General features: G+C 37.0%; 1 protein-coding gene across 48 annotated transcripts in view; it reads right to left on the reverse strand.

The window, feature by feature from the left end:
- The window catches only part of Ptprd (protein tyrosine phosphatase receptor type D), a 2,272,674-nt gene that overhangs the window by 1,735,228 nt on the left and 521,469 nt on the right, over positions 1-15,977 (reverse strand). For 2 of the 48 annotated variants that reach the window (XM_037203408.1, XM_037203365.1), the window contains exon 1: positions 12,518-14,794. The exons of the other annotated variants lie outside the window; for them this stretch is intronic. The gene's annotated coding sequence lies outside the window, so the exon portion shown is untranslated. Of the gene's footprint in view, positions 1-12,517; positions 14,795-15,977 lie in introns of those variants that run through there. 48 annotated transcript variants of the gene reach the window in all.

Genomic DNA, 15,977 nt, shown 5'->3' on the forward strand with positions numbered 1-15,977 from the left:
GGTGCTGGAGATGCCACAACTGTGAAACATCTGCCCAGCAGAGCTTATAGAGGCTAGAACCTGTCCAAGAGCATGAAGTGTGTTTCAGGCAGCAAAGCTGGAAGAAAAGAGCATCTTATCCCTTTGACATTAGACATGGAACCAGAGGATTTGATATTTGTCCTGCTGTGTCTCTGTCTTGGTTTGGTCCAGTATTTCCTTACAAAGCCTTCATTTCTACATTTGGTAGTGATAATAGATAATCGTGCCATTTTATGTTGGAGGTATGTAATTTGGTTTTTGTCTTTACAGGAGGTACTACTAAACAGTTGCCTTGAGTCTCAGAAGAAACTTAAGGCTTTGAAACTGTGTGAGACTGAAAGATGATTGGGTACTTAAAACTGGAGTAAATGCATTTTGCATTACTATGGTCACAAATATAGGAGCCAGGAAGTGGGACATGATGGTTTGAATAAGAATGGCCCCTGTAGGCTCTTACATTTGAATGTTTGGTCCCCAAATGGTGGAACTTTCGGGGAAGGATTAGGAGTTGAGGACTTGTTGGAGGAGTTGTGTCCTTGAGGGAGAGGTTTGAGGGTTTCAAAAGTCCATGCTATTCCAGGTGTCTCCCTCTTTTTTTCCCTCAACATGTAATCTGTTGCCTACTTATGCAGTGCCAGACCTGCCTGTCTGCTGCCACGCCTCCTGACATGATGGTCATGGACTCCAATTCTCTGAAACAGTGAGATCCAATGCTTTCTTTCATAAGTTGTCTTAGTCCTGGCACTTTGACACAACAATAGGAAAAGTAACTAAGACAACCCATATCTATTACCTTATGCAACAGCTAACTCCAATAGACCAAAAACCTAAATGTGAAGCTTGAAAGACTGAAATGACTAGGAGAAAACATAGGAAGTACCCTATGTGATAGAGTTGGAGAAAATGACTTTCAGACTAGGACTCTACTTGACAAAGAATTGAGGCCAATAACTGATAATTAGGACCTCAGGAAACCAACAAGCTTCTGCCCAGGATGGGAGAGAATATTTGCCAGTTGTACATCTAACAGACGATTAATATCCAGAAAATATAAAGAACTAAAACAAAAAACAAAATAAATGTTTCATTCAAAAATGGGTCTTGGATTTGAATATAGAGTTCTCAAGATATGGTTTCTCTGTGTGTTTTTGGTGTCCTTCCTCGATCCTACTCTGTAGACCAGACTGGCCTCGAACTCACAGAGATCCACATGGCTCTGCCCCAGGAGTGCTGAGATTAAAGGCGTGTGCCACCACTGCCCAGCTAGAAATATTTCAAAACATGCTCATTATCCCTAATAATTAGGGAAATGCAAATCAAAACAACTTTGAGATTTCATCTCACACCAGCCAGAATGTCAGTGATCAACAAAACAATCAAGACCAAATGCTGGAGGTGATGAGAGTAAGAGAGCACTCACTCACTGTCCATAGGATTGAAAACTGATACACACACTCTAGAAATCAGTGTGGAGAGTTTTCAAAAATCTAAAATTAAATCTATCATATGACCCAGCTAAACCAATCCCTGACATATGCCCAAAGAATTCACATCTTACTCCAGAGATACTTGCTCTGCCATGTTTATTGCTGCTGTATTCACAATGCTAGGAGATGCAAAGCACCTAAATATCCTCAACTGACAACTGATGAATGGATGATGAAAATTTGATACATATACATTATGGAATTCTATTCAGCTATAAAGAAAAAATGAAATCTATAGGTTAAAAAGATGGAAATAGAAGAGATCATATTGAATAAGGTAACCCAGACCCAGAAAGACTAATGTTCCATATTCTCTTGCATGTGATGCTCCTAATGTGACTACGTATCCTAGAATAACTACAGAAATCAGAAAAGTAAAAAGAAACCACTGCTAGGGTAGTGAGTGGGCACAGAGCAGAGGTGATCAATACAGAGGTAAATATAAAGATTCAGATGGGGTAATGGATAAAATAGGATGTGGGCTCTAATTAGTTTGAAAGAGGGAGATAATGCAGATTAAGGAGTGAGGAGAAGAAAAAGAACACAGCAAGAATGTCTATAAAAATCATAAGGGATCACAAAATTAAGTATCTACCTCAGAATACATATGTAAAACATATAAGTCACTGTGTTGATATGCATATATAGAGTAAACCTCATCTGGACTGACGACAATGGACAACGCTTCCTCTCAAGAGACAAAGACCTTGTAACAAAACTCCAATAGCAGGCATGAGAATCCCTTTCTTTTGAATTGTTGGTTAGGACTATCCAAGAGACTTGTAAAACCCTGCAGGATGTTGCTATTGTGTGTGTGTGTTTGGTTTTTCGAGACAGTGTTTCTCTGTGTAGCTTTGCGCCTTTCCTGGAACTCACTTGGTTGCCCAGCCTGGCCTTGAACTCACAGAGATCCACCTGGCTCTGCCGAGTGCTGGGATTAAAGGCGACCGCCACCACCGCCCAGCGCGGTTTTTTGTTTGTTTGTTTGTTTGTTTTTCCTCATCAGTGAAAACTAAGTCCCTATTCCTGAAGACACCATGCATTTCAGATTCAGAGTCCAGAACCGTGAGCTGGAATTGATCTGACAGCCTACTCTCTAAGAAGAGGCTTTCATAGTCCCACAAGTTACCATGCAAGCTTCCAAATGAGGGAAACAACCAACAGTCATACCCATCAAATGTGCCAATGAACTATGCCAATGACCAACATGGTATAATAACCCTAAGAGTGCAGCATTGGCACACAAAACTTAGTAATAAGCAACAGTACTCTAACTGGACTTAAGAGACACTCAACAAGAAGGAAACCATACCTGTTACTGGAAACTTAGTCCACTACTCACAGCTAGTGAAGTCATGGATCTTTGGGGAGAACCTACAACCACCATTTTACTAAACAACCATAATTCATAACTACACTATAAATATTTGTTCTCAGCCGGGCGGTGGTGGCGCATGCCTTTGATCCCAGCACTCAGGAGGCAGAGGCAGGCAGATCTCTGTGAGTTTGAGGCCAGCCTGGGCTACCAAGTGAGTTCCAGGAAAAGGCGCAAAGCTACACAGAGAAACCCTGTCTCGAAAAATAAAAAAAATAAAAAATAAATAAATAAATATTTGTTCTCACACCTACAGATAAGTGTAGTCCTAACCCCACATCAAGGAAACTTCTTTTTATAATAGACCATTACAGAAAACCACAATCAATCAAAATGCAGAGTTGTGGAGCCCAGTACCAGTGGCCCAGTCTATAATATAATCCCTGAACTTAGGGCCCAGAAATTATTACAGAAAAGAGAAAGGAAAAATTGAAAGATCTAGAGGAATAGAAAGTTTGCAATGAGATTTTTTTATCTCCTAGGAATGTCAGAAGCTACACCCATAAAATCTTACCAATATAACTGCTTAAACATAAGCTGAACAAGGCCAACTATAGGCATGACAAAGTAGACAAAGGAAAGTCCAGAAAGCCTTGACCATACAAAAATAATTACAGGGAACTAAGAAATGCTGAAAGATAAAGAGATAATCTTTTCTATGCAAAAGCATCCCGGGTTTTTAACCAATACTAAATGGTAAGCTCTGAAAATATATGCTTGCAATAATATATGGATAAGCAGTTTGTACTTGCATATGTAATAATAATGATATATATATATATACATTTATATGTGTATATGCACATATACATATATGTATGTATCAACAGTTAATGAAAAAGGAGGCCATGGATGTGAAGAAGAGCAAGGAGAAGTATAGGAAAAGATGAGGAAAGAGGAAAGGGAAGAGGGTAATGATGTAATGACATTATAATCTCAAAAATAAAAGAAATAGTTTTTATAAAGACATCTTATAAATATGGTATTTGTAACAGCCACTTTTTTTCCTATCACAATGCTATCGTGCAGATTTCATTTCCATAAGATATCACAAAATAAACTTTACATCTAACAAGCTGCACTGTCCCGCCAAGAAACATTATGTTCTACTAAGTACAAAAATTTCAAGTATTTCCAGAAATAAAATCAATATGGGAACTTGCACATGTAATTCAAAAATGGGCTATTCCAGTGTGAGAAGTAATTCCATAGTATGTAAAGCTTCTGTGTCTTCAGATCTTCAGATCCCAACTACCCGAATTTTGATGAAGGAATATATGTCTAAAGATTTGAAGTCACTCTTCTTCAAATAACAAGATATATATTCTCATTGTGTAAATTTGAAGAGATGAACATATAACCCCCATATCTTGTTAGTCCCCTTTCAGTCTGTACAAGAGTAATATAACCTTTAGGCTTGCTTTATTTGGGGAAAGGAGAAACAATCAGAGTTTTAGTGAATCAAAAACATTTAAGTAGTGAACAGACATTTCACATAGCTGTTGATGTCCTCTTTGGTTTTCTCATTTATAAAACAGATAGGAAAAATGTTACCTGTCTGTGATTCAAATCAGTATTAAAGAACACAACACGGCATAAGACAATTAGGACAATTGCCAGGCACAGGACATATAAACTGAAGTTTCGCTATGAATAGTTGTATTGTGTCTTTTGTGGGTGATGAATCCGGTTCTAGCTTTAAAGGTTATATAGTTTTGTAAATAGAGTAAAAACCACTGAACTGTACACTTTATTGAACTGCACAGGTCATAATGATTAATTCCATTTTATGCAAACTTTATAGTTTATTTTTTCTCAGTTTGAAAATGGTTGTCGCTGGGCGGTGGTGGCGCACGCATTTAATCCCAGCACTCAGGAGGCAGAGGCAGGTGGATCTTTGTGAGTTCGAGGCTAGCCTGGTCTACAGAGTGCGATGCAGGAAAGGCGCAAAGCTACACAGAGTAACCCTGTCTCGAAAAACAAAAAACAAAACAAAAAAAAAAAAAAGAAAAAGAAAATGGTTGTCTATGATTTTTGTGTTATATTGCTTATTAGTAAATAAAAATATGTTGTATATATAATTGGCGCATGTTACCTATTTCCTGTCCTTTAAAAACATTATTTTGCTTCTAAACTAGGCATAGTGACTCAGATTTCTAATCCACAAAATTGACAAATTGAATTGCTATGAATTGAGGCTATCCTGTACTACCTACTGACTATTTTGCCCAACTGGGTTACAGAGCAAAACCTTGTTTCAGGAACACAAACAAAATTTAGCATATAATGAATGTGTGTATATAAACATGATTTACATACTATTAGCACATAGTCTGAATTTGTTTTACTCTACTATGTGATGTGGGTGGGTGGATTTAGCATAAGGAAGGATGAAAAAGAAATGAGTAATGAAAGATGAAAAAATCAATTAACACTACTTTAGGCTATGATTTTATGATTTAAGTAATCAAGTATATTCATATATGTCTAAAAATGGGCATACTGAAGAATCATCAAAGAGGATTAGTTATGAGATTCTATCTACTTGAGGCAGTACTAATGAACTAGGCACTGGGAAACAGGCAGCTGAATCTTTCCAATTATTTGGAGTTCACATTTCTCTCGGTCAGCTAGTTCTTTGTGTATATTAGCTGAAATACCTTTGATTAAATAGAGAGGTTGAACATGACTTTTTTTTCTATTGTTCAATCAAAGCACACAGCTTACAAACTTCTTAAAATGTGATCATGAAATTCTTGATCTTTTCTGTTTCTTCAGTGCTGAGGACATCATAGTCTCTATTCTGATCATCGTGTTGGATTATAACAGGCTTTCTTTTTCAGTGCATTGAGAACAACAGTGCCAGTGCTACACAGTGCTATACTTGTGGAATAATCACAAATTCTCTAGTTACTTGTACCAAAACTCAAAGGTTTGATAGGAGGGGTGTGACATGACATCCCATCATAGCTGCAGACTCCAAAGTTTCTCACTCCCTGCATGTTGTCCAATTCTTTTTGGAAGAGCAGGCAGAATGATTTTCCAAGGCAGAGGAGGGGGATGACTTCAAGGAAATAGAATTATCCATCTACACCAGAGCAGATGCATATATGACCTCAGACTGTGACAGCATACACACATCTGCACAATTCAAGCCAGACAAAACCTATCATGGGGGAGAGGATGTGAGCACAAAGCCCATCCCTAGCCAAGAAACTATTCAGAATTTATAGCTGCTGGGAGAGGGAAAATCAGTTTTCTTTCATGCTGTGATATTGTGGGTATAACAACCACACTATAGAACAAGTCCCACACCCAGGAATATTTGATCAGAGCAAAATGGACTCCACTGCTTTCTATTGTTTTTTATTTTGTTTTGTCTTGTGTTTTTGAGAGAAAGAATACCAATTGAATGGATAAGGAGGTGATGGAGTATCTGAATGAAACTATGGGAGGGGAAATACTATGATCAAAATGTATGAAATTACCAAAGAATGAATTAAAATATTGGAAACATTTAAAGTATATTTTTATATGACAGAACTGGTTACAAGCAGAGTACCATTCCTAGACCAGAACCACCTCCAGCATCCTTTGAGAGATACAGAGCTTACTCGTTTTAAAAAGAACACTAATTGGGGCCAAAGTCTAGCAAGAAAAATAATTCATGAAAGTTTTTAATCTGTGCCACTAGGCATATTGTTGTTCCTGGACATTAGATAAAGGAGGTTGAATGTCTTTAATCTCTTTCCAACTTTGAAGAAAAATAAAAGAAATTCTTTTTCAGTCTAACACTTGGCAAGGCTTGTGAGGACTCAGTAAAATTTGCTACTTCAAGGGAAGAGCCATTGTACTTTCAACTTTGTGAGCTACTGACCTATTTCAAAAACAAAATCTCCTGAACTGTTCTGGAAAAACATTAAAAATTAAAATCATAGATAAAAAAGCCCCCTCCCAACTCTGTGTATGTGTAGTGTGTTCACTTCCGTCAAAAGTGAAGGTCAATGACTAAACGTCTTGAAACTGCATAATTATGGACAGTGAGACTACAAGGACAGTTCAAGATAAACGTATCTCATTAAATCTGTCTGTATCTTTTGTGTATGGCAGGACTTCCAAACTCAATATCTCTTAATTTACTCTCTATTTTTTGTTTTACTTTTCACATATGGAAATTTTTGGGGGTTATTTTATTAGCTAATTGAAATATTAAACTCAGAAGAAAATAATTTTTTCACCCCATTATCAAAAAACAGAGATTTGGAATTAAATTAAAAATTGTGCTACCAAGCATTTTATGTCATTCAATGAAATCTGATCAACAACAATGAGGAATTATTATGATATTATAATAGATACCAATTTCTACAGCAGATAATTTATATTGAGCCAATGCATTTTAATTTTCTCCATTTTTTTTTTTTAATTTATGAGGAGGTCCCAGGTGTTCCACAGGCCACATACAGAGATCTGAAGACATCTTTTGTAAGCAGTTCACACCTTTTACCATGTGGGTTCCTAGGATTGAACTCAGGTCATAAACGTTGACAGTAAGCATCCTTACTGGCAAAGCTATCTCACTGGCCCAGTCCAAGGTAATTTTTAGAGACCAAAACCTGCACTGGTGATCCTTTAATATCTCTGGGGAAAATCCAGCGATGTACCATGCTTCTTATAAAAGCCTTTATTTATTTTTTTAAAGATTTTTATTTTATGTATGTGAGTCCTCTATCTGCATGTACAACTTTATGCTAGCAGAGGTCGCCAGATCCCACTATAGGTTGTGAGCCACTATGTGGTTTCTAGGAATTTAACTCAAGACCTCTGGAAGAGCAGCCAGTGTTCTTAATCACTGAGCCATCTCTCCAGCACCAAGCAACACCCCCTTGTTTTAAATTTGTTTTCAGTCAATAATTTTCACTTGAATTCCTTAGTCTATATACTATTACCTAAAGCTCCATTTATGATCCCATCTCCATTAGCTAAGAACCAGGAAAGTGACCACAAAGATTACCCTCAATCTTGATTTGTAGAGAGAGAATTCAGGACTTTACTTAGGGCTCCATTTGCTCTTACCTTAGACACAACATCACAGGATTATTAAGTTGTCTTAATTGCACAATTAATTCTTGTCACCATGATTGATAGTGAAACAGTTGTGAAAAGTTTGAAATTATTTGCCAGTAGCCCAAATATTAAAGTGCAAAATTCTACCTGGGAACTCATACAGCTGATAAACACCTTCAGTGATGTGGATACAAGATTAACTCAAAAAAAAAAAAACAAAAACAAAAACAAATCAGTAGCTCCCCTTTATACAAATGATACATGGGCCAAGAGAGAAATCAGAGAAATATCACCCTTTATAATAGCCACAAATAATATCAAATACCTTGAGATAACTCTAACTAATCAAGTGAAAAACCTGTGTGACAAGAACTTTAAGTCTCTGAAGAAAGAAATTGAAGAAGATATCAGAAAATTGAAAGATCCCATGCTCATGGATAGGAAGAATTAACATAGTAAAAATGGCAATCTTACCAAAAGCAATCTACAGATTCAATGCAATCCCCATCAAAAGCTGAACACAATCCTTCACAGACCTGGAAAGAACAATATTCAGCTTCATTTGGAAAAACAAAAAACCCAGGATAGCTAAAAGAATCCTGTACAACAAAGCCACCTTTGGAGGCATCACCATCCTTGACATCAAGCTCTACTATAGAGCTATAGTAATAAAAACAGCTTAGTATTGGCATAAAAACTGACATGTGGACCAACAGAATCGAATTTAAGACCCTGATATTAACACACACACACCTATGAACACCTGATTTTTGACAAGCCAAAACTGTACAATGGAGAAAAGAAAGCATCTTCAACAAATGGTAGTGGTATAACAGGATGTCAACATGTAGAAGACTGCAAATAGATCCATATATGTTGCCTTGCACAAAATTCAAGTCCAAGTGGATCAAAGACCTCAATATAAAACCAGTTACACTGAACCTGATAGAAGAGAAAGTAGGAGATAGTCATAAACAAATTGGAACAGGAGACCACTTCCTAAATATAATACCAGTAGCATAGACACTGAGAACAACAATTAATAAATGGGACCTCCTGAAACTGAGAAGGAAGCTTCTGTAAGGCAAAGGACATAATAAATAAGACAAAACAACAGACTACAGAATGGGAAAAGATTTTCACCAACCTCACATCTGACAGAGGGCTGATCTCCAAAATATATAAAGAACTCAAGAAACTAGACATCAAAATAACAAACAATCCAATTTAAAAATGGGTAATAGAGCTAAACAGAGAATCCTCAAAGGAAGAATTTCAAATAGCCAAAAGACATTTAAGGGATTGCTCAACACACTTAATTAACAGGGAGATACAAGTCAAAACGACTCTGAGATACCATCTTACACATGTCAGAATGGCTAAGATCAAAAGCACTGCAGACAGCTTATGTTGGAGAGAATGTAGAGCAAGGGAAACACTCCTCTACTGTTGGTGGGAATGCAAACTGGTACAGCCACTTTTGAAATCAGTATGGCAGTTTCTCAGAAAATTGGGAATCAATCTACCTCAAGGACCAGCTATATCACTTTTGGGCATATACCCAGGGAATACTCAATCATACCACAAGGACTTATGCTCAACTGTGTTCATAGCAGCATTATTCATAACAGCCAGAATGTGGAAACAACCTAGATGCCCGTCTACTGAAGAATGGATTAAGAAAATGTGATACATATACACAATGGAGTACTACTCAACAGAGAGAACCAATGACATCATGGAATTTGCAGCCAAATCGATGGAGCTAGAAAATATCATCCTGAGTGAGGTAACCCAGATTCAGAAAGACAAACATGGTATGTACCCACTCATAAGTGGAAACTAGATACAAAACAAAGGGTAATCAGGCAGCAACCCACAACTCCAGAAAAGCTAACTAACAGGGAATATCAAAAAAGGAAAGCATGGACCACCCTGGTAAGGGGAAATAGATGAAATCTCCATGAGTAAACTGGGGATGAGGGGTGGGCAATGGAGGGTAGTGGATAGAGATGAAAACAAAAGGGAATGGGATGGTTGAACTGGAACAGGGAGGGAGGGGGAAAGCAATGAAAGAGATACCATGATACAGAGAGACATCATGGGGATAGAGAAAAAGCTGGTGCTAGGGACATTGCCAGGAATCCCTAAGGATGACCCCAGCCTGGGCTACTAGCAATAGTGGAGAGGGTGCCTGAACTGAACTGGCTTGCCCCAGAGGTCAGACCGGTGAACACCCTAACTATCATCACAGAACTTTTCTCCAATGACTGATGGAAGCAGACGCAAAGATCCACAACCAATCACTAGACAGAGCTCCAGGAGTCCAATCAAAGAGATAAAAGAGGGATTTTATGACCAAGTGCATCAGGATCATGTTGGAGAAACATGCAGGGACAACCAAACAAAACTAGAGGGAACTCATGAAAGTTGGATCAATGGCCGTGGAGCCTACATGGGCCTGGACTAGGCCCTTTACATGGCAAGACAGTTGTGAAGCTTGATATGCTTGGGAGGCCCCCTGGTGGTAGGATCAGAATCAATCTGGTGCATGAGCAGGCTGTGTGGAACCCACTACTTATGGGATACCTCTTGCATCCTTAAGGCAGGGAGAAGGGCTTGGACTTACCTCTACTGAATGTACCTCCCCATGGGAGGCCTTGCCTTCTTGTGGGTGGGAGTGAGGATGGTTTGGGAAGGGGAGGCTGGGGGAAGGCGGGAGGAGGGAAGAGGGGGGATCCTTGATTGGTGTGTAAAATGAATGAAAATATTTTCTTAATAAAAAAAGAAGAATCCCCTGGTAATTAAGATAGTGGACAAATCTCAATTACCCATAAAGCTGCTTTATTGGAACAACAACAAAAACAATAAAAATAAAGTGCAAATGAATAAAAACTCATGCACCAAGGAATAGACTATCTGAAACAAAGAAACAGATTGTATGAATCAAGTTTTACAGAATTCATGGAATAGATCTATGATGTGAGCAATATTGACATGCTGATACTTGGAAATGAGTGACATAGGCTACTAATGAATTATTTTGACTGGTAAGATTTTTACTGAATCAACAGAAAATATCAGTGTATCGAATTGTCACCATAGTCTATTCTAAACAGTATTATATTAGAAAAAGTTCATAAAAAATAAAATCCCTTCTACACATATGTATCACTATAATACATATTATAAAATGTTTTAATGCTGATATAATATGTTTATATGTATATAATTTTCTAAAATAGGTCAGAGAAAACTGTTACCTAATTGCCTATTTCTGACATTGGTCAGTTCTTTCACATGTAGTCTCTATAATCACACTTAGCCCAATCAAGAGAGGGTAGAGCCTTGTCTCTCTATGGTTAACATTCCAAGAGCCACAGTAATGTATATACACACCACAAAAATACATAGAGACAGAAACTGGACTTTAGGATTTATGGGAGGTGTTAGGAGTTACTATTATTTACTGTCTAATATTAGATAAATATTTAAAGCAGTATCTCATTAAATAAAAGCAATCATTTTTATTAATGTGTAAAATTGAGGTATCTCAACTGTAAATTGAAAATTGCAAATGTTTCATCAAAGAAAGTTGATTAATTTAGTTAAGGTTCTTACAATTTATCTATCTACTGACCCACTTTGGAACTGGAGTACTCAGTGCGAGAAGCTGGCTGTGAACTTATTGGGAAGTAGATTAATACAGAAAGTTCAGTGTAGGTTGTACAGGTCAGAGTGTGCTTCTTTCTGAGGCAGATGTGTAAAGCCCATGTTCCCTAGACACATCTGGTACAGCGTATATCCTAAATACTTGCAAATTCATTGAAGGCAACTGTAGTTTGAACTTGTCAAACATTTATTAATTAAACAGAATATTTACCAAAATGATTATTCTTAGAATATTAACTTGAAGATTTTCTAGTAGTCACTAGAAATCATTGCCATTTATTATTATGATTTCCACAGAACAAGATTATAAATTCACATCTTCTTCATAAAAGGGAATTTTTATCTTATCTTCTGAGATTAGTGGAAATCATCCCAACTTGTTAAAGGCAAATTATCACTAGGAAACATGCTCCAAAGAAGGTTTTAGCAGAGCTGTTCATTGTCCTTACTGCAAGTGGTCATTCCCTTAAGAGTATATTCTGAATGACACTGCTTTAAGATTGTATTATAGTACCAGCTTTGTTTGGACTGAATAGCCTGGGGTCAAGGATGGTGTCATGAACTTTATTCTATACTCTGCAATGAGGCAAAGCACCAGGAAATGCTGAAGAACAGAAAACATTATCTATTGCATTTTTTCAGAACCCCCTTCAAAGAAGCACAGACGGTATGTTGGAATGGCCCTGTCTACTGTCCACCTGCTCTCATAAAAACATTAACCTCAGAAAAAGTCTTGTAATTTGTTCAGTAATAAATCTAGGTGCTTGTCTGAATAAAAAGTGTGATACAAATGGCTTGTACCAAGTTTCTCAGGTGAATTGCAAACATCTGTATGTGCTGTGTTTCTATTCAGAAAAGGTAATAATGCATCTGGTAAGAAATTATGCAAGCATACCTACACCCTTCTCAAACTCATGACTGCCAGGTTGTCTGTGAGGAAAGCACTGTGCTGAATTCAAGTTATGGGATACCTGCAAACACTGGCATTTGTCAAATGATGTCCTGTGAAAACAAAAATGGTTAAATTTTAGCTAAATGTTTTTCCAAAGCCTCCAGAAGTATAAGATTGGCTAGTGTGGTTTTAACATTTCATCATAAGTACTATCTCATTTTTCCTATTATTTTTTAAAGTTTCTCCTCTTTCCTTATTTTACCAGTGTTCACAGGGAATTCTAACCCTTGAAAAATCTTTATGTTTTTAACATAAAATTACAGTGAAAGTGGGGTCACTAGATGTTGAGTTAAAGGAACTCCTTAATCTAAACTGACAAGATTTTCTCTATTACTAGAACAATTTCAGGTTAAGGCACTGAAAATAAATGCCATACTTGTTCTCACCTGAATAATCGTGCAAGCTCCCACTAGTCCATGTAAGAAAACAGTGTCAGAGTAGAATTATGAAAACTAAATCAATGGCACTATTTTTTTTTCTAGTCATGTCAGCATAACTATCCAGAGGGGCACACCTCATTTTCCATCTCCGACGATGGGCACAGCTGTCCCATAAAGACACACTGTAAGTGTTATTGTGCTTGGTTTCTGTAAAACAAGAAGCACCCAGAATTTAACTCCTCAATAGGAACTCTGAAAGAGATTAAAATAATGGCTTCATGGCAAAAGACTGCTGTGATGACAGTTAGCTAATTTTCCAGGCCCGAGAATTTCAAAAAATGTTTTGACAACCAACAGTGAAAAGCTTTCATCTTTGTTTCACTCTTACACCAAGTGCCAGGTTTGCATGAATTTGTAATCAGGATTTCCTCAGATGCACGCAGATTAGCATCCCTGATTTGTTTTCCATTATCACATGAAGTCTCCTCACACTTTGAGTGTCCTACACTGTTTTAAAGTTCTTTGGAATGATAATAAACTAATCAAAACACCACAAGCATTGTGGCGTCTGCACAGAACACTGAAGAATATATATAACACTGCAAAAGTAAAGAAGAAATAGGCACAGATAGAGAATCCTGTTGTTTTAAATTTTCTAAATTAGATCACATGTGAAGGGATTCGCTGGAATCGCAAAAAAGGGGAGAGCATCTTCTTTACTGTGTTGAACTCGATATGTTTGCTGTCCTTTTTTTTCTTTTTGCACTGAATCTGCACAAGTTCAAGGGAAGTTATGAAATGTGTCTAACTTCACATAGATGAAGTGAAACACAATTATAGAGCTTTCCCTAGAATCTGTAAATCCACAAATATCTGTGTTTTTCTTCAAAACCCACAAAAAATAGTATCTATGTGATATTTTGATGCTTGTCATGCAACATTAGCAAAGGCTTCTGGGCCCAAATTACAGGAATACAATATCATCTCTCTTCATTATTCATAATTACCCTCTGAATTTCAGTAAGAAATTTCAACATTTTTGCTTTTTCTGAATCCCAGACTACCTGTACACAGATCTTTTATATGGAATATATTAAAGCCAAGTGTTATGAGTATTTTTTAGCATATTTATTCTCTTGAATTTACATGTTGCCATTCATGGGTCACCTCACTGCTTTGTATTTTTCGTGGCTCTAGTATGCCATTCTCACTTGCGTTCATACATTAGGGGCCAACAGCCAATATAGATCAACAGGAGGCTTCTTCGAATAGGATTATGGGCCGATCATTCTGATTAATGCCTAAACAATGTCACGGCGAAGGAGGAGATGTGTAAATAATTGTTGAGCTCCGAAATTACTTTGTTTTTATTTGTAGTTTGATACTAGTGGAAAGAGAAATTTAAAAAATGAAAAGTAAATACACATGCTTGACAGGAAATCAGAGGATAAGAAAGAATATACATTTGCATATATCAACTATCTCCCTGACACATCCAATTCTTTGGTGACATTAAGTGCATCATATCTACCCAATGGTCCTGAAAGCTAGAGATTATCAATATTTTGTAATAAATAAATTAAGCCCTTTGATTATTAAAATTACCCATAGTTCAATTAAAAGTGAAAAGGTGCCTGTTCAACTCCAGTGAGACGTATTGTGAGGTTTTCCTGATAAAACTGCCTAGTAAAGTAGGGTATACTGAAAATTGCTTGACTCATGGGTATGAGGAATCCACAGGAACAAAACATATCTTAACTGCAATGCAAGCCAAAGAACACCTGATTGAAGAAAGTGAGGGGCAGGCATAAGAGAAGACTTGCATAGACAAATAACAAAAAAAAAAACAAAAAAAAAAAACAGCCTCATTGGGCAGAGAAAGCACAGACAGGCACTCAGTTTGGGGGGACATGAATTACAGCATGATGGATGGTCCTTCCCTTGTAGCTAATACATCCTCCCAGAATGTACTGCCAGGCACTCTCAGGAAAAGAGCACCAAGGCTTATCCCCAGCATCATTCACTGTTAGGTACTTTTGAATAAGCATCCACCAGACAATGGTAAATGATGAGTGTATACAAGAAGACCAGATTTAAGACTGAACCCTCAAGCATCCTTTGATACTTCTGTTCAGGTCTCATAGTCTGCTTCCTGCTAAGAGGCTTTGCATATGTTTGGTCACTCTTCCAGTGTGGCATAATTTAACTGTTAAAGTAACCATGGAAACATAAAATGAACATTGGAAAACATCAAGCAATGGCAAGAACGGCCTTAAGTGTGCTCAGTAATAATTGTATAAAGTCATAAATCCTACAAACAGCCATCGTGGATCCAAAATACAGATTGCATCAATAAATAATCAAAAATCCACTTGGGCACAGTGCTGATGACCTGGATTTGCTGCTCTGAGAAGCCACATTGGAGGCTTGCATTACAGAAGTCCACAGGATCCTAGGGTCTTTTTGCCAGTAGCCACATGTTATCTCATAGATATTCAAAAAAGAAAACAGCTTTATAATTCATCCTAATGCTAATTAATCACAGATATATTGAATAGTTGACTCAGTCTGATTTAATAAATTCAAGTTTGTAGAACAATACACCTTAGAGCTGTTTTTAAATTGTGTCTTTCCCCTACACTAATTACATGACAAGTTTGCTTTTTATGCTTTATATAATCCTCACTTGCGTTCTCCCTCTGTAATTTTGTAATACTCATTATTTTCTGAAACTCACACTGGATCAAGCTTTTTCATCTAAAGTTCACCATAGATCCTTCAATATATTTTGATGCCTTAGGTACTGAATTTGATGAAACACTCCCCGTGAGTAGAAAACAAAACAAGTGTAAACAAAAACCAGACACAGAAAGCTTCAGCTTATTGCTAGGAGGATGTCAATATAAACAGAACACTAAAATTATTAATATAAAAATCCCTAAGTCAATACTTACATTATTTTGATTCTTCATCTCAAGTTGACAAAAACGGGCTCAAAACATACTGCTTTTTTATTATTATAT

The sequence above is a fragment of the Peromyscus leucopus genome, chromosome 2, assembly GCF_004664715.2.
Source record: "Peromyscus leucopus breed LL Stock chromosome 2, UCI_PerLeu_2.1, whole genome shotgun sequence".
In the NCBI taxonomy this organism is placed as follows: domain Eukaryota; kingdom Metazoa; phylum Chordata; class Mammalia; order Rodentia; family Cricetidae; genus Peromyscus; species Peromyscus leucopus.